Source organism: Cynocephalus volans, chromosome 9 (genome assembly GCF_027409185.1).
Source record: "Cynocephalus volans isolate mCynVol1 chromosome 9, mCynVol1.pri, whole genome shotgun sequence".
Classification (NCBI taxonomy): domain Eukaryota; kingdom Metazoa; phylum Chordata; class Mammalia; order Dermoptera; family Cynocephalidae; genus Cynocephalus; species Cynocephalus volans.
Window position 1 is genome coordinate 60,733,502 of NC_084468.1, and position 26,790 is coordinate 60,760,291.

The 26,790-nt window shown below is 38.7% G+C and overlaps 1 protein-coding gene across 1 annotated transcript in view; it reads left to right on the forward strand.

Annotated features, from left to right (window-relative positions):
• Positions 1-9,851: 9,851 nt before the first annotated feature.
• The window catches only part of SLC4A4 (solute carrier family 4 member 4), a 355,627-nt gene continuing 338,688 nt past the window's right edge, over positions 9,852-26,790 (forward strand). The window contains exon 1 of the mRNA XM_063107589.1: positions 9,852-9,925. The gene's annotated coding sequence lies outside the window, so the exon portion shown is untranslated. The remainder of the gene's footprint in view (positions 9,926-26,790) is intronic.

Below are 26,790 nucleotides of genomic sequence, written 5' to 3' on the forward strand. Positions count from 1 at the left end.
TGGGATACAGCAAAAGGAGCTCTAAGAGGGAAGTTGAATCACGAAGAACAAGAAAACCTAAACAGACCAATAACAAGTAATGAGGTTAAAGCAGTAATAAGAAATCTCCCAACAAAGAAAATCCCAGGCCCAGATGGCTTCACTGCTAAATTCTACCAAACATTTAAAGAAGAATCAATACAAATTCTTCTCAAACTCTTCCTAAAAACTGAAGGGAAGAGAATACTTCCAAACTCATTCCATGAGGCCAACATTGACCTCATACCCCAACTGGAAAAGGACATAACAACAATAACAAAAAAAACTACAGACCAATATTCATAATGAACATGGATATGAAGATCCTCAACAAAACACTAACAAACAGAATCCAACAACACATTGAAAAGATCATTCACCATGATCAAGTGGGATTCATCCCAGGGATGCAAGGATGGTTTGACATATGCAGATCAATAAACATGATACACAACATCAATAGAATGAAGGAAAAAAAAAACAAAAACAAAAAACAACCCAGGATCATTTCAATAGGTACAGAAAAAGCATTTCATAAAATCCAACACCCCATCATGAAAAAAGCACTCAACAAATTAGGTATAGAAGGAATGTACCACACACAATAAAGGCCATATATGACACACCCACAGCTAATATCATATTGAATGGACAAAAATTGGAGGCTTTTCCTCTAAGATTTGGGACAAGACAAGGATGCCCACTTTTCCCACTCTTATTCAACGTAGTACTGGAGGTCCTACTCAGCACAATAGGCAAAAGAAAGCAATAAAGGGCATCCAAATTGGAAAGGAGGAAGTCAAACTATTCCTATTTGCAAATTACGTGATCATATATGTAGAAAACCCTAAAGACTCTACCAAAAATTACCAGAACTAATATATGAATTCAGTAAAGTAGCTGGATACAAAATGAACACACAAAAATCAATAGCCTTCCTATAGGCCAATAATGAAATAGGTGAAGAAGAAATCAAGAAAGTAATCCCATTCACAATAGCTGTCAAAAACTGAGATAACTGGGAGTAAATTTAACCAAGGAGGTGAAAGACCTCTACAATGAAAACTAAACCATTGGTGAATAAAATTGAAGAGGACACAAATAAATGCAAAGATATCCCATGTTCTTGGGTTGGAAGAATTATCATCATCAAAATGTCTATTTTACCCAAAGCAATCTACACATTCAATGCAGTCCCTATGAAAATACGAATGACATTCTTCACAGAAATAGAAAAAATGATCTTAAAATTTGTATGGAACCACAAAGACCCTGTATAGCTAAAGCAATCTTGAACAAAAAGAACAAAGTTGGAGGCATCACACTTTCTGGCCTCAAAATATACTGTAAAGTGATAGGAACCAAAACAGCATGGTACAGGCATAAGAGCAGACAAATAGACCAATGGAACATAATAGAGAGCCCAGAAATAAACCCACCGACTTATTGACAACTGATTTTCAGCAAAGGTGCCAAAAATATACAGTGGGGGAAGGACAGCCTCTTCAATAAATGTTGCTGGAAAACTGGAGGTCCACAGGCAGAGGGCTGAGACTAGACCCCTATCTCTCACCATACATAGAAATCAATTCAAAATAAATTAAGGACCTAAATTTAAGACTCAAAACTATGAAATTACTGGATGAAAACACAGGGGAAACACTACATGAAATGAGAATGGGCAGTGCTTTTTGAGCAAGACTACAAAAGAACAGGACCTAAGCAAAAATACACAGATGGTACTACATCAGACTGAAAAGCTTCTGTACAGCAAGGGACACTATTGACAAAGAAACAACCTACTGAGTGAGAGAAATGTTTGCAAACTACACATCATCGCACAAGTGGCTAATATCCAGAATATATAAGAAGCTCAAACAACTCAATAGCAAAACCACAACTGGATTAAAAAAAGGGCAAAGGACCTGAGCAGACATTTCTCAAAAGAAGACATATGAATGACCAACAAGCACATGAAAAAATACTCAAAATCACAAGTGTCTTATTAAAACCTCAATGAGATATCATCTCACCCCAGTTAGAATGGCTATTATTAACAAGACAGAAAATAAAAAAAGCTGGTGAGGAAATGGAGGAAAGGTGACCCTCCTCCATTGTTGGTGGGAGTTTAAATTGGTATATCCATTGTGGAAAACAATATGGAGTTTCCTCAGAGAACTAAAAATAGACCTACCCTACAACCCAGCTATCCCACTACTGGCTCAAAATGTCAAAAAGACACCTGCACTCCCACGGTCATTGTAATGTTATTCACAATAGTCAAGATATACAATCAACCTAAATGCCCATAAACATATGAATGGATAAAAAAACCTGTGGTATATATACACAATGGAATACTATTCAGCTATAAAACTAAATCGTATCATATTATTTGCAGCAGCATAGATGGAACTGGAAACCATCATGTTAAGTGAAGTACGTCAGGCACGGAAAGACAAATACCACATGATCTCACTCATATGTGGAATCTAAGTTAAAAAACAAAACAAAACTGGTTCTAATAGAAGTAGAGAGTAGAATAATGGTTACAAGAGGCCAAGAGGGAGGGGGAGGGGGAAAAGAGAAGTGGTGGACTAATGGGTACAAAACTATGCTATCTATCCCAAGTGAATCATTGTGCAGTATATGCATGTGTTCAAACAACACACTGTACCCCACAAATATGTATGAGTAAATATTACAATTAAAAAAAAATTTTTTTAAAGAAACAAAACTAAACCACTTTAATCAAAGGCATAGCAAAATGCCTGATAAAATGTTATTTAAAAATTTTGTACTGCTTTTTTATTTGTTAAGGTGCAAGAAAAGCAGCAATTTCCTTCTGATCTTCTCCGCCCTCCCCAAACACTAAACAGAGCCTGGGTGAGCAGTGAGAAAATGCTGTCAGCACTGAAAAGTGTCCGATCACTATGAAAGGGGTTATACAGTCCAGTTCTGTCACTTGGTGGCCACTGTGTCACGGTTTGTAAGGATGTTAATCTCGCTGTTTATCAGATGGATTTCTGTTTAAATTATATACTTATTCATATGGAAAAATATCTCTAGGCAGGCAAATGGAGTTATTTACATATTTTAAATTTAAATTTAAAAATAAGTAATCTATCCACATGTTTAAAATTCAAGAAAAGTACAAACAACTCAGTGAAAAGTCTTCCTCCACAATCATCTAGTTCTCATCCCTGGAGGCAAATAGTGCTTTTAGTTGCATATGTATCCCTCAAGAGATATTTTATGCACGTGAAAGTAAGTACATGGATATAGTCTAAAAGTTATTGTGTAAGAAGAATGATGCCTTAAGGATTTTGTGGAGCCTGAAATCTGTCTTAATAGAAATACATTTTGGTTAGGTAAGCCTCTCTATTTTTAATGTTCCAAAAAAGAGTGAATGCAATCAATCATTCTAATAAGTAAATACTGAGTTCCTACTATGTGTAAGAATTGTGACAGAAGCTGTGTGTCCTGTCATGTTGCCTTTAAAATTTTTCATATTTACGTATCTTGTCATTCAGATCTGTGCACAAATATCACAATTTCAGAGAGACCTTCCGTAATACCCACCTGAAAATAGTTCTCCCTTGCCCTGTCAACTCTATCACATCCCAGTGTTTTATTTCCTCTACAGCTAGGGTGATTCTATAATTTCTCACCAATGTCTCACTTTTAAGCATGTAAGGGAGTGCTGCTATCATTGCAAAGGGATAACAGGGCTAAACTGAGACCGTAAACTGGGCTGGTTGGTCTCCCTATTAACAACATTTACTACTTCATAGCATTTAGCATTCCAAGATAATGGAAATTACCTTGTTCATTGATTTGCTTACTTGTAAACTTGAAGAAGCAAGAACTTTGCTTGTTCTAGGAACCCAGTTCCTAGAACAGTCCTTGATACAAAGTAAAGTAAGTAATTTCTTAATACATATTTGTAGACTGAATGGATGATCCATCATGCTCCATGTATTGTGTAGAACTGAGCATCCTTTGGTCAGCAGTGGAAAACTGAAAAGCCATAAACAGCAAATTTGCTCAGAATGTTCTTTCCTTAAAGGGGGTGGGAGGTGACCCAATTTTTAATATTCAGATTTTGATCTTGCAGCGTTTCTCCCATAGAGACATCCGTCTGGCAGATGTGTACTTGCAGCAACTATTTTGTTACTCACAAGGAGACTGAAGTGCTATAGTCTCCAGATTAGGCCTGGTCTGGGGAAATGAATGGTTATAGCACAGTTTGACTCAGTGGTTGGTTAGTCCATAGGTAAACCTATCTCCAAGCAATGGAACAGCTCGGTCCATGTGACTCAGTAAGGAAGAGACGCTTTAGAGCAGCCTGCTATTTGAGTTTATTCGTCTTCTTTTTTTTTTTTTTAAATTTTATTTTTTCGATATACATTGTGGCTGATTATTGCTCCCCATCACCAAAACCTCCCTCCCTTCTCCCTCCCCCCCTCCCCCCCAACAATGTCCTTTCTGTTTGCTTGTCGTGTGAACTTCAAGTAATTGTGGTTGTTATATCTTCTTCCCCCCCCCGTTTTTTTTTTTTTTTTTGTGTGTGTGTGTGTGTGAATTTATATATTAATTTTTAGCTCCCACCAACAAGTGAGAACATGTGGTATTTCTCTTTCTGTGCCTGACTCGTTTCACTTAATATAATTCTCTCAAGGTCCATCCATGTGGTTGCAAATGGCAGTATTTCATTCGTTTTTATAGCTGAGTAGTATTCCATTGTGTAGATGTACCACATTTTCCATATCCACTCATCTGTTGATGGACATTTGGGCTGGTTCCAACTCTTGGCTATTGTAAAGAGTGCTGCGATGAACATTGGGGAACAGGTATACCTTCGACTTGATGATTTCCATTCCTCTGGGTATATTCCCAACAGTGGGATAGCTGGGTTGTATGGAAGATCTATCTGCAATTGTTTGAGGAACCTCCATACCATTTTCCATAGAGGCTGCACCGAGTTTATTCGTCTTCTAACCAGGTGGGACACCAGCAGGATACAAAGGAATGAATACCTTTCTCTGTCTGGGAAGTCACTGATGTGATCACACACACACACAGACACACACAAACAGGGATTATCAGAGTCCAAGGGCCATGAATGAGAATTGGTGCTGGCAGAGAAGTTTGATGTAATTCTCTAATATCTTACCTAAAACCAGACCAATCTTTTTACTCAGGAGTATAGAATTTAGCAGCTTAGAAACACATTTTACATGTTTCTTTCCCTTTCCAAACAGAAAGGGATGTGTCCTGTGTTATGCTGACCCATGGGAGAATTCTTGTAGGAAAAAGAGGATGAAACTCTGGCTTAAGTTTACTAACCAGAGCATTCATAATAAATGCTTCAGTACCATTTCTGAAAGATCTGCATGTTTCTCTATCACAGATATATTGTTCAAATTTTATTAGAAGAAATTATTCTGGTATCCTATTGAAATTATTGAATTTTGGGGGTAATTATCTTAAGCCCCTTGATTTTACTGCTGAGGGAACTAAGGCCCAGAAAGTTTGAATAACTTGCCTTTGACATTAACAGAGATAGGCTTCTGTTTGGAGAAGTTAGAACCTCTTCTAATATTTAATTTTTGGCATGTGTTTCAAAAATGACAGTTGGATATGGTTGAGAGCTTAGTTGTTAAAGCTGGGAAGCAACTTATGACACATGTTTAATCAAACGAAATTCTTTTTCCCAGCTCATGCCATGTTAACAGCTTGCAAAACTGTGTTCACCTTCCTTCTTTCCTCATAAAAATGGGATACAAGCTATTTTAAAACCTGGGTTTTGAAGAAGGAAATGTAGAGTGTAAATCTAGTTTAGGTGGATTTATTCAGGAATTTGTCAGACTGAATATGAACTTTCTGGAGGGTAAGTGTAACAAAAACAAGGCCATTAGTGATCTATCTCAGCTTCATCCCAGACTGGTTCCAGAATGAGAAGAAAATCGATTTTCTCTTTTTTTATTCTTACATAATGAAGTAGTTGACTAAATACAGAGGGGCAGCTTTAATGATAGTTCTGTTGCAATGCTGTTTAATAACAAAACAACTATGAATCAAAACAAATATCAGCACAAAGAAATTCTCTATTCTGTATGGCAAAATGTTTGTCAAACTTCTACCAATGAACCATGTACGAAAACTTGATAATTGAGAAACATTTCTAATCAGTCTTTGAAGTTTGTAGCAACAAGATATAATGTATCTACCACCATTCTTTCTGTTTAGGCCCCAATAGGAGATGTGTATAAATGTTACAATTTTGTATAACTCCAGGATAAACATCCAACGATATTTTCACCTTTTTCTCTAATAAAATAGAATAATGAACCCCCCCACCCAAATATAATAGTTATATTTATGTGTTCTGCTCTTTGTTGAACAAAGTGCTTTACAGATAACATCTAGGAACAAGTCATCCTTTTCTTATTTTATGTAATGAAGTAACTTAAATACAAAAGTCTTTAAGGACCTATTCAAAGTTACGCAAAGGTTGGGAAAACCGGATGACAATAATCCTATCTGTAGGTCAGATTTGTACCCTACTTACTTTCAATAATCAAAACAGTGCCCATTACTTGTATTATTTTACCACATGCAAACTTCTTGTTTTAGAATCAAAGAATGCCACACTTACATGAGACCAGGAATGCCTGGACTACCTATTCAAAAACTTTCATCTTAGGGCCGGCCTGTGGCTCACTTGGGAGAGTGTGGAGCTGACAACACCAAGTCAAGTGTTAAGATCCTCTTACCAGTCATCTTCTAAAAAAACCCCAAAACCCAAAACCCAAAACCAAAAACTTTCATCTTCAGTCTTGTTGGAGACATTATGTTGCCAGGAGGTTTCATCGTCTGCTGCCACTAGATGGTGCTTGTCATTGAATACAAAGGTTCTTCCTCCTATCTTTCTGTTTTCTAAATTAGATGCCTATTAGGACCTCGGATGATAGGAAAGAAAGTTGATTGATAAGCTAAATAGTGGGTGGGTATTCTAGAAGGTCATTTAGCACAGAGAGTTATTGATAAAAAGTAAACAAATCATTATCAGTAAAGATTACTTATGCTGTTTTTAAAATTCCATCAATTTTTCTGTTTGTTCTTGTCACCATGCAGTGTGAACCCCAAGACAAAACGAACAATTAAATCTTTCTTTGGGCTTATGAGGATCAGGGGACATAACACAAGTTTTAAGATAGTTGAAAAAAAAAAAAATCTCAGGATTCATTGCTGTCACCCGGAAAAGAACAGCAAAGGTGACCACATGCAGAGTTAACAAGAAAAGTTAATAAAGAACCTTTCAAAGGAAAAACATATGTACCTCAATTACTGGACAGTAGTAAATAGAAAAGGAAATGGGACAGATTCTTTTAATTGTGGGATAGCAAACATCAAGTAATGAGAATGATAACAGGAGTTGTTGGCTTTTTGCCAAAGACAACTTTTTTTCTCATTACTTTCAAACACACACCAAATCTCATCATCTAGTACTCTCGTTCTCTCCCTGTCTCCCACCCCAACACACCAACTTTATACCTCTTTCAGGGTAAAATTTTGCCAATCTTGATAGTGAAATGCCTCCAATGGTTACCTATTTGTGTGAAGGACAGTGTGACATATTTTGCAGCAGAATGCTTGGAAAATGTGTTTCTTGGACTTTTCCTTTCTTACACATTCACCAAAGCTGACTATTCATGGCTGGCTCATGATTATAATGAGAAATTGCCAGCTATGTTGAAATACATAATCCACAGTGTGAAAAACTGCTGAACAGCAGTGACAAATTCTTAATACAAAAGTGACTCCCCTTTGCCTGAGAGCTTACTTTGGGGTTGCTGATTCTTGTTAACGGCATGTTCAGGGAGTGGTAATTAATTTTAACATTAGTCTAGAAACAAAATATAATTACTTAGGCAAAAGATTTAAAGCTAAGTTTCTGTTTTATCTTTGGTTTTGAATTTCCCTTGTCACTGCAGTGGGTCATGTAGAATCTGTGAACACATATGATTGTGTGAGCCAGATGTGATGACAGTCAAACACATGACATTAGTACATTTTAATTTCATATATTAGCTTGCAGTGATTCCTAGTGCCTTCTGAGCATTGAATAAGGATTTCAAACATGCACACTTTTTAAAAGATGCATGCTCTATACTTGCTCCCAAGCACTGTTGAGGCACCACGGATCTCTTCCAGTTTTAAATACTGGAAAGAAAAGCCTCCGCCCTCAAATTATTTACCCCAACCCCCATTTTTCCCCCCTTGGAGGTCTTACTAACTATAGCTTTGTACTGAGGAAAGATTCGGAACCAAGGACAGTCAGTATATAAAATTATTTCTCTTGGGCTTCATGTGTTTTGGTGGCTACTGTTGAAAATGCAGGTTGATCAGTGGCTTCCACACATAAATTACATATAATATGTATTAATAGTAAATGCATATAACTTGCATCATATACTGTATGGCTCAAATTCATTAAGTGGCTTCTCTCTAGCAGTACTCAGAATATTAGGTGGTGTCTATGCTGACAGTCTGTCCACATCTTAATGGTTTACTTAACTAATCATAGTGGTACTGTGTCATTGATATATTATTATTATTTGCTTGGCAAAGGGTACTTTAACCTCGTTAATTAGACTTCGGAACAGAGTAAATACAAATAATGACGTTGCACGATTAAGAAACCCCTTCGGACGGCTAAGGGTGTTTTCCTAACTCCCAAGGAAGACAGAAGCCACATGAGTGACGTAAACGGAGGACAAGTTTGAGGACTGTGCTCTCCTCAGACATACTTTGCTAAAGGTGAAAGAGGACTTAATATTGTACGCTGGCAGCGCTCTAACTATACACCTAAAGTGTTATAAAGCCTCGTCAAGAGTGATCGGGGCTGGGAAATGCTTGCAACTTCAAGTTTGCATGGGAGCATAAGCTCTCCCCAGAGGGGAACTCTTGTGAATAGGACAAAAAGCTGGACCTAGCAGTCCGCTCAGGGCGTGAGAGGGCAGGAACCTAAGAAGCGAGGGCGGCCGGTTCGGAGCCGGGTCCACGGCCAGCCCCGGGAGGGCGCAGCGCGCAGAGCCGGAGCCCTCGGGGGAGGCGGCGCGGCCAGAGGCCACTCCCCGTCGCCGCAGATGCCCGGGCTGCTGACGCCGAACTGCGGCCCAGAGCGGTGGGGGCAGGCCGGGCGGGCGGGCGCGAGCAAGGGCAGGGCAGGGGGCCGGCCGAGGCCACTGGCGGCTTTAAATATGGATCGCGGGCTCGCGCTCCCGGCACAGCCACCGCCGCGGCCACCCTTCCTGAGCCCCGGTTCCCCGGCTCGCTCCCAAGGGGCGCCCGGGCTGGGCACCACTGCTGCAGTGTTAGTTACCGGTGGTTACATTGGAGATCCCCATAAATATGCTGCAGGAGCTGTAGGAGGCAAAGCAGAGTAGCCGCCCGCGCTCTCACACAGTCAGTGGCGGCGCACCACGCGGGCAGTGTAGACGTCTCCCCCGCACCACCTCCCCCTTCCTCGCGGGCCGATCCGTTCAGGTTCCCGTCGTGCCTGCCCCGAAGACCCTTCCGCCCCAGCGTCCTCGCCCCGCTCTCCCGCTTTCGCCTCCCTCCGCCCTGCAGCGCGTACCCACCCGGGCGGCAAAGTTGTGACTACTTGGGCGCGGGTGGCTCGCGCCCCACTCGCTTCGCGCCTCGCGCAGACAACTTCCCGCGGCTCGGCCCCGCCGCGCCCCGGGCCCCCAGCCGCCAATCCCGGCGGCGCGCGGGGCAGCGCTTCAGCGGCGGCCGCAGCCGCGGTGGCAGCGAAGGCGGCGGCGGCAGCAGCGTCCGCTGCAGCCCCACACTCCGCCGCCAAACTGGAGGAGCGACGGAAGCCGGACCCCAAGAGGTGAGCGTCCGGCCGGGGCCGCGGCAGGGAAGGTCGGACGGGTCCCCAGCTTTACGGCGGGGGCGGCGGCGGCGCGCGCGGGCCCGGGGGCAGGTCCCGGAGGGCGCTAAGGCTGCCTCGGCGCGCTCTGGGGAGGGAGAGAGGGGTCAGTTGCGGGCCGGGCATCTCCTGGGATGGGCGCCGGCGGCGTGTGGAGGCCGATTCTGCGGAAAAGTGCTTTTTTCTTCTTAGCGATTGCAGGAGGAGTTTAGTGGTCCTGTTTCTCCTCCACTGCAAAGACCCCTGTGCGTAACCGGGTGCTGTTGCCAGGACTGTGGGGCCAGTGGACGCGGCGCGCTGGGCTCCGGCGGAGTGGCACGTGTGTTTCTGTGAGCCGGGGTGGTCGCAGTGCGGTGGGGCACCTGCCTGAGGGGGACACATCCCCAGACCCATCAGTAGGGGAGGCTTGGGGTACTCTCGGTGCCACCGAGGCCGCGACTCCCACTTAGCTGCCGGCTCCAGGACCGAGAATTCACATCTGTCCCTGGCACGCCTAAGGCAGGGGGTGAGTCAGGCAGATTCTCTGCAAGTGGCACACACACATTTATTTGCAGTGGGTTTGGAAGGGGGAGGCAGAGGTTAAACTGGGATCTCTCTTGGCCAGCGACGGCGGAGCTTTTTCTCAGGTATTGGGCACCATGTGCGTCTTGGCAAGGAGAGGTGATTTCTTTTTTCTTAAGTGCATTTTACTCAGCCTTTGCCAGTCCGTTAATAACAGTCACCAAACGAAGGCAGGAGTTGAGAACTACATCGGCAAACTGCAGCAAGCACCCCAAAGAAAAAAGTTCTTAAAGAACAAAAGGAAAAAGCCTGAATTTGACCTGAAAAGTGAAGAAGCAGTTCTACCACTGTTCTATGTTGTAGAGCATTTTTTCAGTTCCTTGTAAAACTTCTGTTTTTTCCACCCCTCGCTCCTTTTCAAAGCCCTGCCTTCTCAGCATAATTGCCTGCAGCAAGCTCTTTCTGGACACCGAAGAGCGGTCACCACTTTGATTTACCTTTCCCACTTTTCCTATTTCACTTCAGTGCTGGAGAAAGTTGCTCCTAATGGGAAATCATGAATACTGGGCTGTAGTAAATGCACATTGTCTCAAATCCTGGAACTGTTCCTTTCCTAAGAGACACTGAATTGTACTGTATTCCCTTCCCTCTTTGATTTTGTATCTGGGACTTGGAGTTGGAATATTACCTGAATTAAATGAATTAAAGGGTACATTGCTCATTAGGGTTTATCTTTTCACTCTGATTTGAACAGATTCTTCAATGCAGTTAGAATAGCATCTTATAGCCAATGTAATGTCTTTTGAAGACATTTCTAAGAACTCTGTCACATTAGCATTTAAGTAATTTTCATGATCATTATAGTACTTAGATTGAAGTTATTAGTGTAACTTCATTTAAAGGAAGCATGTCTGTTTCTTTTTCTAATAGCTTTCATAATAGAAAAAAAACTTTTACTTTCATTTTAAAGTTAAAAGTAATGATAGGATTCTAGTCTCTATGTTAAATCTTGAAATTGAATTATTTTAATTTTATCCCAGCGTGTCTCAATAAGATGACACAAAAACTCACCTATATAGCTAGAAACAAGAAAGGAGTACTATTATGAGTTGTTGAGGCATAGGCCATTTACAGGAGTGGGGGTGGGGTAAAATGGGATATTTAGTTAGTTCCAGGCATGTTTGAGAAAACAGAAAACTAAGAAACCCCCAACATTTTGTATCTGAGTGTTCTTCAGAATGATGTTTTTGGTGTCATTTGTTGTTTTGGAGTCATTCCTGGAGACTTATAAACATACATAAGGCACCTTAGCCAATCAGATTTCCAGAATGGACTCTCAGTTTATAATGATGTATCTCTTTTAGTTCATTTTGTCAACATAAGATAACTTTAAATGTTATTATTTCAAGTCTTTTAAATGATTAATAGACATTTTGGTTTACAAAAATATTGTGTGAAAGGAATACAGGCAATTGTGTTTAGAGGAAGATGGGATAGAAATTGGGCAACTGTTGGGACAAACTCCAGCTAGTCCTGGTGGTAATCTCATTTTTCTCTGAGTTCTGGTGAGTACAATTTTGAGGTTCTGATCCCTTGTTCTGTCAACAAGAGAGATAGCCTGGCCATAACTTCATCTTAAAGGAAAACACAACTCTTAAGGAAAGAAATACACGTTAGCTGGTTCATCAGGTAGATAATCAGGTTTCTCTGCCTGCCTCTGAGGGCGCTGCAGTCCACGAGGACTACTGTTGCTAGGGGAGAAGAGTCAAGAGAATTCACTGATACTTCACTGTGCTGAGACACATCATCCCCTTGTTTCTTGGAGTTTTTCATGTTCATTTTCAAATAATATGGATGAAATAGGAGACTGCAAAAGATTGGGAGTAGAAAGAACAAATTAAGAGGAAAAATCTAATGACAACGTTTTTCAGTAGTTTTTTTGATTGCCAAATGGAAGGAATCAAGGTACTGATTTGATGGGGCAAAGGAAGCTATAAGCAGAACACATACCATAGTTGATGCTGTTTCCAAGGACAACCTGTGATTTATGCAATTTATATATTTTTAAGGAGTCACTTAGCAAAATGGATTGTTAAGGAGCATCCAGGAAGTTAGTAAGACTTTACAAAACTCGATCTTACTATTTTGGCATAATGCAGGAATTTTAGGAGAAGGGCAGAATAATGTTCTTTCATATGAGGTCAGGACTAAGTTGTATTCCAAATAAATTTTGCCTTTCTCTCAATATTTCAACACTTGATATGTTTCTGTCACAAAATGGAAAATATACCGCTGTCTTTATAACAAAAAGATATTTTATATCCTCAATAGTGCATGCTTTTAGTTATTTTTCTAGCAGTAGAGATAGAAAAAATTACCTTTTACTCAGTTCTTCTGTCTAATGTACTTATATATACATATATACACACACACACACAAATACTACTTTATTTGTAGAGGTGGCTGATTTTATTTTACTTGAAGCTATATTTACTACTGTCATGATGATTTTGCGGCAATGACTCTTATTACATTTCTCTAGTTTCGGCAGCACAATGGCATTTCAAACAAGGCATCAGAAGGACAGTGAGGGTATTAATGGTGATGGCTTTATTTACCTGCCATGGCACAGAAGAGACAGAACTTGTTCTTTCACTCTTCTTCATGATGTTCATAATTTATTCCATAATGATAACGTCTTACTTGCCTCTGAGCTGGGGAGGTGAGGGGCTGAGAGCTTCAGCCACACCCCCCTGACATCTGCATCCAGCCTAGCAATGACCGAACCACTGCTGGAAGCCCCCTTGTCTCCCCTGCAGGAATGAGGGGGGTACATGGGCCTCAACCATGCCCCGCCCTTCCTCCTGCTCCCACCCTAATTCCTTCCCCGGTTCCCTTCCCCCTCCCCCCAACAGCTCTGCAATGACATCTTAGAATGTAAAAAAATAATAATAAAAATAAATAAATAAATTTAAAAAAGATGGTGGTAGAAGTAGCAATTGTGAAACTATGTCTCTTGTTAGGTGTTTGAATGCAAGGAAACGTCATCTTCCCTGCAAATTAGGTACAAATTAGGTACATTCTCAATAGTATACATTGAAGAGGATTCATGTTACTCATAGTCCATCCCTTAGTCTATTTACTTCTAATACACGTACCATTGTAATATGATTGATTATAAAGTTTCTAATCCCATAGCAAACAGTAAATTACAAACTAGAAGGTAGAAATAGGCTGATATTGGCAGATACCAGGAAAACCTTGAAAAGTGCCCAAGAACAGTTTGGTAGTAAAGGAAGAGGTAAACAAAGTCCTATAAGCAGAAGTAAGAAATAAACACAGTGGATGAGGATTATTTAGGTGGAGACCCTGATAGCATCACTTCATTACACTCCCTTCTCTCTCCCTTCCTTCCTGCTTTCTTTTCTCCCTCTTTCCCTCCCTCCCTCTTTCCTATTTCTGTTTTTATCGAAGTACGCGTGTTTAGAAAATCGTACATGTCCTGGAATCCTTGGTAAACAGCTCCGTGATTTACCTAAGTGAACACACCCATTTAACCAGCACCCAGACAAAGACATAGACCATTGCCCGCATCCAGAAGCCTCCTCTCCTCCCCCTTCAAGTATTACTTTCCCCCAAAGATAGCCTCTCTCCTGACTTATGAGAATGTAGGTTACTTTTACTCATTATTGAACTTACTATCAGTGAATCATATGGTGCATATTCTTGTGTCTGACTTCTTTTGCTCACCATTATGTTTGTGAGATTCATTCTTGTTTTGTGTGAAGCAACAGTTTGTTTATTCTCATTGCTCTAGAGTGTTCCACGTTATGAGAATGCTACAACGTATTTATCTATTTTATTCTTGATGGACATGTGGGTTGTTTCCAATTTTTGTCTATTATGAATACTGTGGCTGTGAACTTTCTTATATATGTCTTTTGGTAAACATGGGAATTTCAGTTGTGTGTGTTGTGAGTTGAATTGCTGAGTCAGCTTTAGTAGATAGTGCCTTCCTTCAAAATTGGTACTAATTCACACTCCAACCAGCATTATATGAGAGTTTCATCTGTTCCACATCCTTGTAAATGACTGGTATTATCTGTCTTTTTTATTTTAGCCATTCCGGTGGATGTATACTTGCAACACACTGTGATTTTAATTTGCATTTCCCAGAGTTCCTTTTGTACTTTTTCATATGTTTATTGGCTATCCTCTTTTGTGAAGTAGTTGTTCAGCTTTTTTGCTCATAAAGTTTTTGTCCAATATGTTATCCCAAGTGAGGAAGATTTTAACACCTGGGCAGTTAGCTTCTCTTATTTGTTTAGAAAACTCAGCTAACCAGGCAAACTCATTCAACAATGCTTCCATCTAATAAGTAAAGTAACTGGGTAAAGAGATTAGAAACATTTTGAATTTGCAAAGATCATCGTCTGGATCTGTGAAACTGTCCTGAAAACCCCACACCCCTCCCCCAAACAAAACAAAACAAAACAAAACCAGAAAAACACCAAAAACCTTTAACACAGCACTCAAAAACATGCAGAACTTGTCCTCAGAGCTTAACATAAAAGTAGAGCATCTTGACCCAGTGACTGATGGAGATTTGCATTTGGAAGATATGGACTGAAGACCCAACTCTCCTACTTACTAGTTGTTTGATTTTGGGAATTTAATGTCTCTTCTTGTCATTCTTAAAATGATTGTAAAACCTAATTCACAAAGGAGATATGAAGGACAGATGAAACGATCTTTATGAAACCTTGTTCAGTACTGTAAATGGCCATACATATGTTAGTTATTATTATTGTTGTTGTATTCTACAGCATTCCTTATTCTTGAGTTGAATTGTGCCAGCACTGAGAATAGTTCCTGGTGTATTAATAAATGTTTGTTGGCTAAATGAATGAGCAACACATTTAAGCATCTTTCTTAAGCTCTTACTCTGAGCGACTCAAACTGTTTTACATTTTTTTTCTGCAGGACTTTTACTTTTTGTTGCTAATGCTGAATTAGGAACAGCGTTCATCAAATATCAGATTGAAAAATTGTGTCTAATAGCCAGCAGTTTGAGATCACCCATTTCACTATATAGTTCATATTAAATTTATACCCCCAGGTAGCACACACAGGTCCTGGAGAAAACTTGAAAATGATCACACTGCTCTTTACTTCATGGGTGATCCCTAAAAGCTTGCACACTGAATATTTTTAGCTTTTATAATTAGAATACTGGCTACCAAATTTCAAGATTTAAGCTATTGTAGTGAGTTCTCCAGTGCTGATACCTTGGAAACCATGCTTTATGCAAAATTGAAAGTTTAAGGATGAATAATAGCTGAAAAACTGGAGCTTGTATAGAGCCTTTTCAGCTTACTGTGGATAAAGCATTTCTCAAATATGTCGATTATAATATCAAAGCAGACTTGCAGCATATACCTTATAAACGTTTGGTAAAGCAGCAATTCTTAACACTTTGAAAGGTTTGATTCTCAGCTACTGGCTTGACTTTGTGACTCTTTTTTCTTTATCTGGAAAGCTGTTTAATGGCATGTTATTTTTATTTTTAAATTAAATAGAATGAAAATTTGTATAATTTTAGTGTTGGAGAATTACATGATGCTCCTTGAAACAAAAGTAGGTATCACTTTGCAAAATTGGGCTTGAAGCAGAAGGAACTTAGATTTTTATGTGAAATTTAATTAGATTTTCCTACTAAAGACTGATATTCTTTTCCTTTTCTTTTTTTTTTTTTGTCTTTTTCGTGACCGGCACTCAGCCAGTGAGTGCACTGGCCATTCCTATATAGGATCCGAACCCGCAGCGGGAGCGTTGGCTGCGCTCCCAGCGCCACACTCTCCCAAGTGCGCCACGGGCTCGGCCCATTCTTTTCCTTTTCTTAAATGTGTGTTTTTTTCAAGAGCTTGTGGTGGTCTTGGTTGGTTTGTTTTCACTGTTTAAGTATAATTGTTTTGTCTTATCAGTATTGAGCACGTAGTATATAACTTCAGTATAACATAAGTCATTCTACATTTTATAAGGATGTTTACATTTTAGATAGTATACTTCATGTGTGCTTGACCGAAATGTGGCTGATTTAGAGGAAAATGGAATCATCAGGTATAGTAGACAGCTTTTATTTTCTGTTACAGACATAATGCTATGGAAAACTGAAAAAAATACAAAGAGCAATTATGGTGAGCCTTGTTAAACTACTATTTTAAAAATAGTGAATTTCAGAAAACCTCATCTTCTGGGTGATTTCATTCCTTAAAGAAGTTAAACTGGGTCGTTTTAAAGCAAATGCATCCAGGCATGTCTGGTTATTGCTATATTAAATGCTGGAGGCAAGGCTCATGCTTTTGGTGTACACTTAGCACATGGGATTTTAAAAATATTGTATTAGGGAAGGATAAAGGTTTATAGAATAGGATCCATGATAACTATATAGTATCTAAACTGGAATATTCCTAATGACTTTGATATACTTTTTTTTTTTGTTGGATGGCCATTGGGGGGATCCGAACCCTTGACCTTGGTGTTATCAGCACCAAGTTCTAATCAAGTGAGTTAACTGGCCAGCCCCTCTAATGTCTTTAATATAAACCAAATTTTTGCAACTTCTACCCCGGGAGGATTATGAATGAAGTCCTGAAAGTGTTCTTTGGTGAAACGTGTTTGTTCTGAGTGGGGACTCAGTAAGACTGTCAGTTAGACTGAAAGTGTATCGGGACTTTGATGGCTACACTCCTGGAACCCTTCCCTTGCCTGTTACATGACCACAGCTGCTGCAGCAGTGAGACATCACTGTTGAACTGCTTCATAAATTCCTTCATTCCATTGACCTCTGGGGACTATGTCCTTAGGAATGTGAGATGAGCACTCATGATGTTAGCAGAGAGTAGGGCCTCATGGTAGGGAGTATACTAAAGTACTGATTACAATTGCCTTTAGAAAATTGCCGAGCATTAACAGATGAAGCAGAAACACACAGCTCACATGTCTGCACTTTTATAAGTTGAGCTCCTTTGCCAGGGAAAAGAGAGAAGGCAGATAGGAAATGTCTCAAAAGATTTAGATAAATGAGATCAGATAATTTCCCTTGAAAAATACATTAAGAAATGAAACAAAAACACCAGTCCAAGATAGAAAAAAGACATCAGCAGAAAATATAGTTTAAACACTCACATGTTTGTACTGCCAAAACTTTCGGCAGTGAATTCTACACTTTGATCGATCACTTTATTGCTTACTGCTTTGCCCTGCCCTTTAATTGTTTCTTATGTGTTCATGTCCTCCTACACTGCGTGCCTCCTCACTTTTTATGTCAGCATATTTTTAGTGGTCCTCACAGTGGCTAGCATATTCTATAACAGAAAATACTTATTTAATGGAATGATACTTAGTTACTTTAAAAATTTGGGCAGACCCATCAGAGATGCCCAGTCATATCATCCAACTTTATCTAAACTCTTCCTTCAGTGTAGAGCAGCTGTGGTCATTGCTGTTAGGCCTTTCAAATATTTCTTGAGAAATTTGTTGTAATGAAATTTGGAATCCAGTAACTTTTGGGATAAAACTTTGTTATTAGGGTGTGTGATGTGCTACAATTCCTTGGAAAAATTACTTAACCTATTTTAATATGACTGTATTTTATCTGTTCTCTGAATTGGACACAGATTTACATACACTTTATTTGATACTAAAAATGAGTTGTTAGCACTTTAAAAAAATTTGTTTTATTTTGAAATAATTATAGGCTCACAAGAAGTTGCAAAAAGAAAATGCAGAGAGTTTTTCATACCCTTTACCCAGCTTCCCCCAATGAGCGCCACTTGTTTTTAATTTAATAAAAAAAAAAATTGTTTAAGATTCTTAAACAATTTACCTAACAATTACCTAAAAAGACAATTATCTAAAAAGATTTATAAGGAATTGTAATTTTTAAGCCTGTTCTGAAGAAATACTTGTTAATTACTCTTTTTATAATTATATGTATATGTGTATATAATCACTTGTTATAAAAACAAGGAATTAGATACACCTACTATTTTGTGGATTTCAGTTAGAAAAGGTGCTCACATGACATGCAAGGAGGAAGTGAACAAATGACTTATTAATTCACATCTCTGTGAATTTGATGTTTGCCTCATTCCAATCATTTTTTATGTTGATCATATTGATCGCATCAAACTAGGAGTTTTAAATCTAGATGTTGTTCCCATAAAATCTTTGGAAGATGTAATACAAATATAAGTGAGTGCGGGTGGAGCTCCTTGACGCATAGGTGTTAGGGCACCATGATGATACTGCAATTTATGTAAAGGCGAGAGAATATCATTGTACTATGTATCTCTGTGTGTTAGGTTGAGACGTTTTAGAGCAGTTGTTTCATTTATTTACAGATGCTTAATAATATTTCCAGTGAAATCTCAGTATGTTTCACTATTCTTTAATTTATTGCTAAATATTACTTGAACTTGTTTGAGTTCAATTATTTTCTTTTCATAGGGGTCTTTACATGCTGTATGTCTGTGTTCATCTGTGTGTCTGAACCTTATACAGTCTTACCTAGAATGTTCCTTTGAAGGTTTGGTCTTGCACTTCAAGACAGATATAATTGTGAAAGATGTAGAGAAATGTACTGTGTGTCATGAAAACAGAGGAGTTTCTTTAAGAGCACAGACAGGCAGCTGTTTGAATACTTATTATTTTGAGCAATGAAGTCTGAAGTCTGAAAGGAGACCTCACTAAAGCCTATAATGTCATGAACACAACCCCCAAGTTAAAGAATATCAGAATTAGGTGTACTACTAAACATAAATAAAAAAGTTTAAGTTTATGTAGTACGTATTTATGTGAGCAGCTTTTTACCCCAGGAGGAGAGACTGGCTTCTCTAACAGAAGGTCCAGGACAAATCTTTGAGTAGATTAAGTATTCATACAATTTGAAAGAGAAGATGGGCGTGTTTGGTAAATAGACCTCATCTTTTGAGCAGTTTTTCTCTCTTTACCCAGGACTTTACCCAGGATTATTCTCTTTTCACAGAGCTTTTTCAAGTCACTTATCATTTTGTAGAATGATTTCCTGTTCTTTGATGTAGCTGTCAGATGTGACTGAATGTTGGTCTACAGGATTGTTGGTCAGACCCTACATGACTATTCCCATAACGTTTATCTTCCCCAGCATGTCTTATCTCAGTTCTTGACCTTGACCAGAAAGCACTAGTGTAAGTGCCTTGTTAGATTTGAGGTTATAAAGCACTTAGACCTCCATAGACCTCCTTGTAAAATTTCTCTGACTCACGTCCACACCTTGCTGCTGATAAAATGAAATTGGATATTTCCGAATTGAAACCAACAATTTTGGTTCTGGGTTCATTTGGGATAATCTCACTAATCTGAAATAGTTTGCTTTCCCAAATAAAAGAAGTGTATTTTGTTTTGTGCAAGTTTAAACATTGTTGTGTTGGAAAACTTTCTCAGATGTAATGCTATGTACACAAATTAAATAGGGAGCTTGGAAAGTCCAGTGCCATTTATTCCTATTTGATCCACACCTTTTAACTTCTGTGATGGATGGACTCTAGCATAAGGTCTTGTACTACACAGTGTCCTTTATATAAAAACCAGAGCTTCAGAGAAAAGCAGGTTAGAGCATGTGGCCTAGGCTTCAAGCAGATTGCTGCTTTAGTTTGGAGCTGCTGGAATAATTTTGTAGACCTGTAGAGAAAGTGAGGCATTCTGTTCTAAGATGGGTGTCCGGGGATATGGTATATAAGGTAACCCTGATGACTTGGGGAGCAGTGGTGGGGTGATGTGAATGCCTAAGGTATGGGCAGTAGGTACTATTCAGAGTCTGTAGAATCAAGAAATGGGAAATAATATTTTGAAGAGCCTGATTCTGGGAATTTGTGAACCTGTCTGCTTAAATTGTAAGAGTGGTCTGTTTACTGTCACCAGACTATGAAGTATTCACTTTAATTGAATTTTCTGATAACTGAAGCTTACCTAATTAAGTGTCCAAACTAAAATTGTCTTAAAATATTTTTTGATGTACATCATTCCAAAATGAATTACACGCACTTATCTTCTGTCTCTCGATCTTCATTATATAATTCAGAGATGATCTCAGGGCTTGAGATGTGTGGAGCTATTACTCCCGTGTTCACATATGGTTATGCCTTAATCTCTGTTGAAGACATAACTAAGACACCCTCTTTACAACATAAGGGATAAGCAAAAGCATGAATCAATGTATCCTGGGCAGGAAAGTGACATTCTCAAGTGGTCATCGGCCATCAACAAAGTGGCTGAGTAGAAAGACATGAAAGGACGGGAGGTGATCGCAGCTGTCAGACTGCAGGAATAACTGGGGGGCTTTGAGAAGGTTGCTGAGATCCACAACAATGCAACAAATTTCAGTTATTGTTACTGAGACCTCTTTGAACCTATTGGCTATTGAAGTCTGTGGGAACTCCTGTCAAAATTATTTTCTGAATCTTCAGTGGCTGTCAGGATTTCTCTGTGCTGGTTAAACACATGGACTCTGGAGCCAGAGTGCCTGGGCTTGAACCCTGTCTTCACCACTGTCTTAGGCTGGGTTCCCTGTGAAACAATTTCTGAGATTGTGCAGGAAGTTTATTGGGACTTGTGCTGAGGGACTACCTGTGGGGGAGTGAAGGAAGTTGGATTGGGCAGAGGGAGGAGTTGAATGAAGCAATAGCAGCAGAGGTCTCAGCTGATTCCACCAGGAGCTCTGGAGCTGGGGAGTCCCTTCAGAGGAAGCCCACCTTGAGGTAAGGAAGCCAGGTCATGAGATGTGGGCTTCCCCTGGATAGGGGTGTGACCTTGGGCAGCTGGCTCGCTAAGGTTATTTCTGGAACTAGACTGAGCTGAGCACCACCAGCCAACATTCCCACCAGCTGGGGGATCACCTCAGTTCTGAAGGGGAGATCTGGGCAATGCAGCACAGCACCCAAATTCTTATTTAGTGCCTTGTCACTTGGACAACTCTGTGCTTCCAGTTCTTCATGTGAACCTGCCTTGTTTAATTCCTAGGGTTTAAAGTAAGTTAATGGTAGGTGAAATGCTTAGAAAAGTGCATACCTCATAGTGAGTGTGATTTAGGTGTTAGTTATTATGATCATACTTGACTATATCAACCCTACCCTTCTTTTATAATATGAAGGGTCTTCAAAAAGTTCATGGAAAGATTTGTATCCTCTTTTAATTCTATTTTTCCACAAACTTTTTGAGATATGCTCTTATGGCTCTTCCAACATGCTATGAGTTTGAGAACTAATGCTCTCATTATTAATTTTTTCTAATTCTCTTTGTAAGAGGAAAACATCTGGCAATATTTTAGTAAAAAATAATTGAATATATTATGTGTTTTAGTACTATTTGCATTTTTAATTTTTACCAGAAGAAAGATGCAAAAGGAATAATTACTGATAGGAAATTTGAAGGATTTAAACATATGGTGAATGAAAATTTTAGGAGCATGTGTGTGTGTGTGTTTGTGTGTGTGTGTGTGTGTGTGTGTCAGTTCTTAGCCTCCCTCAAAGTAACTTAGATAAGCAACTTGTAAGTTAACAGGCAGTCTGTCTGTCTGTTCGCTGCTGCTGAGTTGGGGAGTGGTGCGATAAGAGGAATTCATGACCAGGTGATAGTGTCCAGCTGAGAAGCTCCTTGTAGTCTTGGCCTTCATTTTTCCTGTCACTCTGATTCTAGATCTAAATGTTACAACATACAATCAGTAAATATAACATTGACACTTAATTAAATTGCTTCATTGCTTAAGCATTTCAGAATCATTCATTTCAATGTTTCAGTATTTAAATTCCATAAATACAGAGCAGATCACCTGGCATGTTTCAGAAATTTGGTTTTGATTCAAAGTAATGTTCTTATGGAGGTTCGGCTTCTGCCAATTCCTTTCTCGTTCCCTTGAGGACATGGCTAATTCCCTTGGACCGTTTTTATCTCCTTCATATTAATATGGGTGGAAGAAAACGCTTTATTTGAAATGACTGACTTACCACCCCCGTACGGTAACTATATTATGTTATTTATTATTAGGGGCTATCTGATTGCAATGTTAACATTGGAGCAGAGATAGTCAAGAGTATGTGTCACAAAACACTTCTTTAAAACATAAAGGGTGCATATTTCTTCTGTTTGTACCAATATCCCATTATTGGTATACCCTAAAAAAGGCAGCAGAGTGGAGGAGGAAATATGATATCTCCTTTGAAAGTTTTTTTTGAAAAAAAAGCCTTTCCTGAATCCATTTTTCTCCCTAGTTTTAAGTTGTTCATACTTATGCTCAAGTTCTTTTAAAGAAATGAATATGTTAGGAGTGAATCATGAAAATTAATTCATCTTCATATTTATTATACAGTGATCTATAGAAGATGAGAATTATATGGAATACATAGAAAGCATCAAGCTGAGTCAATGAGAAATTTTGTCTTAGCTTAACTTTCTTTGATGTTTGCCTTATTTCTGAGTTGAACAATCTGTTATGGATTCCATGCAGAGTTCCATAGTTACTCTGCTTTTGTTATGTGAGCCAGGAACCTAACGGACATTTCACATCAGCAACTTGCAGTTTTTTCCTGCTGAGATTAGGAATGTCTAACACATTTAAGATTTCACTTCCACATTTGATTGAGGGGGAGGTGTTTGGGAGGAGCGAGTATGAGATTGGGGAAATGTTTGGGAGGAGTGAATATGGATAAAAGATTTAAGGTTGACTAATAGATGTGTAAAAATGTATTAATGTTTAAATATGATGAGCAGTAAAAACTCATCGCATAACAAGCCCTTTCTAAAAGCAAAAACGACTTTTAAAACTGTTCATTTTTGGGGATTAAAATACATAAACCCTCTTTTTAAAAAAACATTGTTGAGCTTGATCTAATGGGAAACAAGTCCATATCCAAGAAGATTATGCCAGTATAGCTCTTAATTCTCAAAAGCATGAAATTATGACATTTGTATAGATGATCTTTCACTGTGTAAGAGATGTGAAGTAAAAAAATAATATTTGGGACAAAATTATTTATTGTCTCCAAAATGGACACAGGTGAGAATGATTTCTACCTTTGTATACGTAACCTCAAGCTGGCCACAATTATTGTGTGATGGCTTTTCAGAGGATTCTGCTCATAACTCTCTATCTATTTAAAAACCACTTACTGCCATCCTCTTTTTTTTTTTTCTTTTAGTTTGCATGCAGGTGGGTTTTTATGTGGGTTAAAGTTATACTTTGGTGAAAAAAAATATTTCTCAATCTTGAGCCATTGTTTTGAGTTTTAAAATGAATAAATGCAAATCAGAATGCTTTATAGATAAGAAAGAAAAATTTTCCATCCAAAGCACTTTTTTATTTAGATACAATGGCTTATTACTTTCACTTAGAGCATAAAGGTTAGTTAATTCTTAGGTTGTTCATCTAAATTTATACATGTAATGCACCTAAATAAATGTTTGCTTAAATGGTAACTCGTACAGGAGATGTACATTAAACTAGATTTTAATTACCCGCAAAATTTTATGAATAAAATGGTTAGTAAATTCACTGATTATTATATAACTTAATAAAAGGCAGGAGAGGAAGGATACCTAATAAGCATAACATTGTCAATTCCAGCAAAACCACATTATTAGAATTTACATTTTCTCAGAAAATCAAGGACTAGCTTTTCACCCACAAGACACTCAAAGGTTGACGAATAAGAAAGGAAGGTTGCATGTGGGTGTTGGCTATTTGGTCTAATGGTCTAAGTAAAATGGGAAAAGAAAACAGGGACTTATACTAATGGTTCAGTTTCCAACAGTAAACCTGGTAAGTTCACTGTAAGTGCAGTTTACTGAAAATTGATGATGATTTTTAGCACTTAGCTTCTTATCATCAAAGCACTTTGCAAATGCTGAATAATTAATTGCTACAACCCTCATGTGGGGATAGAATAGCAGGCATGTCTTTCTGTTTACCAGGAAACCATTATAGCAGAGTCTGGAAATGTTGATTTTTATTTTTAGAGGTGTCTTTGCTTTCCAAGGTGACCAGCTTTTTAAATGCAGCCCTGATTTCCAATCACAGGGTCATGGGAAAAGAAACCAAGGATGATAAGTACTTGAAAATTTTTCTTCTCGTTGTTTCCATACGGATTTCACTTTTCATCTCACTTTTGCCTGCTCATCATTTTGCAATGCTAGGGTTTTTATTTTGTCAGAAAATGGAATATTAAATATTAGTAAACCCGATGGAACTATGAGGAACAACTTTAAGTGGCAAAAGAAATTCTACTTTTAACACTTTAATAAATTAAAGAAGTCAATTTTTCAAATAGTAGCTTTTCTAGCTTTAACTTAATCTTGAAGTCTGAGGAATAATGAACATAGACTAATATGCCTAATAGTGCATTACAGCTTATAGTATATATGCCTAATAGTGTATTGTAGATAGTTGAGCTATATAACATACATAGAGGATGAACTTATATTAAACAATAGAAAACAAGAAACTATGAGAGAGGCTAATTTAGACAGAATAAGTATAGAATAAGGTGGCTTACTGAGCACTGGAGTTAATACATCTAGGGAGTTTGAGGAGAGAGAGGTCATGGTGAAGGTGTGACAGGACAGGGCCTTGAGGATGGTAGGTGGGGATGTGTGGTGACTGTGTCCTACCAGACAGTATCTACATTAGCCAGACTAATTCCTTGCTTGTTTGTGTTGCCAGCGTCAGGATGTCTACTGATTAGCTCTCTGGAGAGATGCAGGATGAAGTCACTGTGGCAGACGCGGAGGGCCATCCATCTCTCAGATTCTCAGCTTTTGAAATAGAAAGGAACCAGGACCTTACCGCGAGAGCAGTTAATCCTTTATGCTTTGAGAAACTCACCAGATAACAAAGAGAATGCTGTGGTAATCATTTCTGATGAATGCTGAGTTTTTTTGCATATGATTAACACCTTTGAAAGCAGAGCAGAGTTAGATTCTTCATGTCATTTCAAGGAGGTGAAGTCCTAGGAATCATAGAAGTGCCAGCTTACATTTGTCTATTAATGCAGGCGTAGGTTCTTAATCTGTCTTTTAATTGAAGCATAATTGATTATGCGTATTTTGGAGGTACAGCGTTGACTACCATCACCTGTGTACAACATATGATCAAACCAATATTAGCATGTTCATTGTTACAAATCATAATTATTCTTTATACCCCTTACCAAATCTCTCTCCAGCCCCCGTCTCCCTCCCTCTTTCCCACCTCTAGTAACTATAAGTTTGTTCTCTCCTTCTGAAAGTTCAACATATTGTTGTGATCTTTTCTTTCTTTATTTTTTTGATTGCGTCACTGCAGTTTCTTTCTTTCTTTCATTCATTCGTTTGTTCTTTTTTTCTTTCTGTAGGTTCTTAATCTTGAGGTCTGAGGCCCACAACTGGGTTTCAGGGAGGCCCATGATCCTCCAGATATTATATACAGAATTTACACACACACACACACACACACACACACATGCACAAACTTTTTTTTTTTGGAGGCATGAGTCCAAAGTATTCATGGTGTTGCTGAAGCTGTGACATATATAAAACATTTAATATTTCATATGGACTGGTGTTCCTTAAGAATGTTTATCTAGTCTCCTCCAAATAATAAAACAGAATATCAGTTTTCACATATCTACTCCTCCAAAATCTGAATGGAAAGGAAATGAAAGCCTATCAGCTCCAGGACGTCTAAGAAATCTAATGTTTTTATGTTATCAGAAAGTGCAGTGATACAATCAAAACCATTGAACATGGTTATTTAACTACAGTACATTAAATTTGGCAAGGTAGTGATCAAGTCCATCTTATCTGCAATCAGTCATGGGACCTTCTATCAGATCTGAAGAAAGTGTGCCCATAAGGGTAAGGCAACTTCAACTGTGCATTTGTAGTTTAGCTTACTTTCAGACATGGAGTGCTTTGATAGCCTTTTTGTGGGAAATTGCTCATTGAATATGTGATAGAACTCATGGGAAGTAGGAGAGTTCTTTGCCTCAGTATATAGTTCTTTCTATAAGCAAAGTAGCTGTTTTCCTGAAAATTTGTATATTAATTTAATTAGTGTAAATAATATCATGTCTATGTGAAATTTTGCAAGTTGGATCATGATTATAATTCATTAGGGGAAATTTTATATTTGAAGAAATACCGCAATTTAAGAGAATCAGTAAATATGCAAAACAAGACCAAAAACTTAGGGTTTATTACTTGAAGTTCACAGTCCTCGTGGTGGGGGGGGTTTAATAACACCACGAAATTAT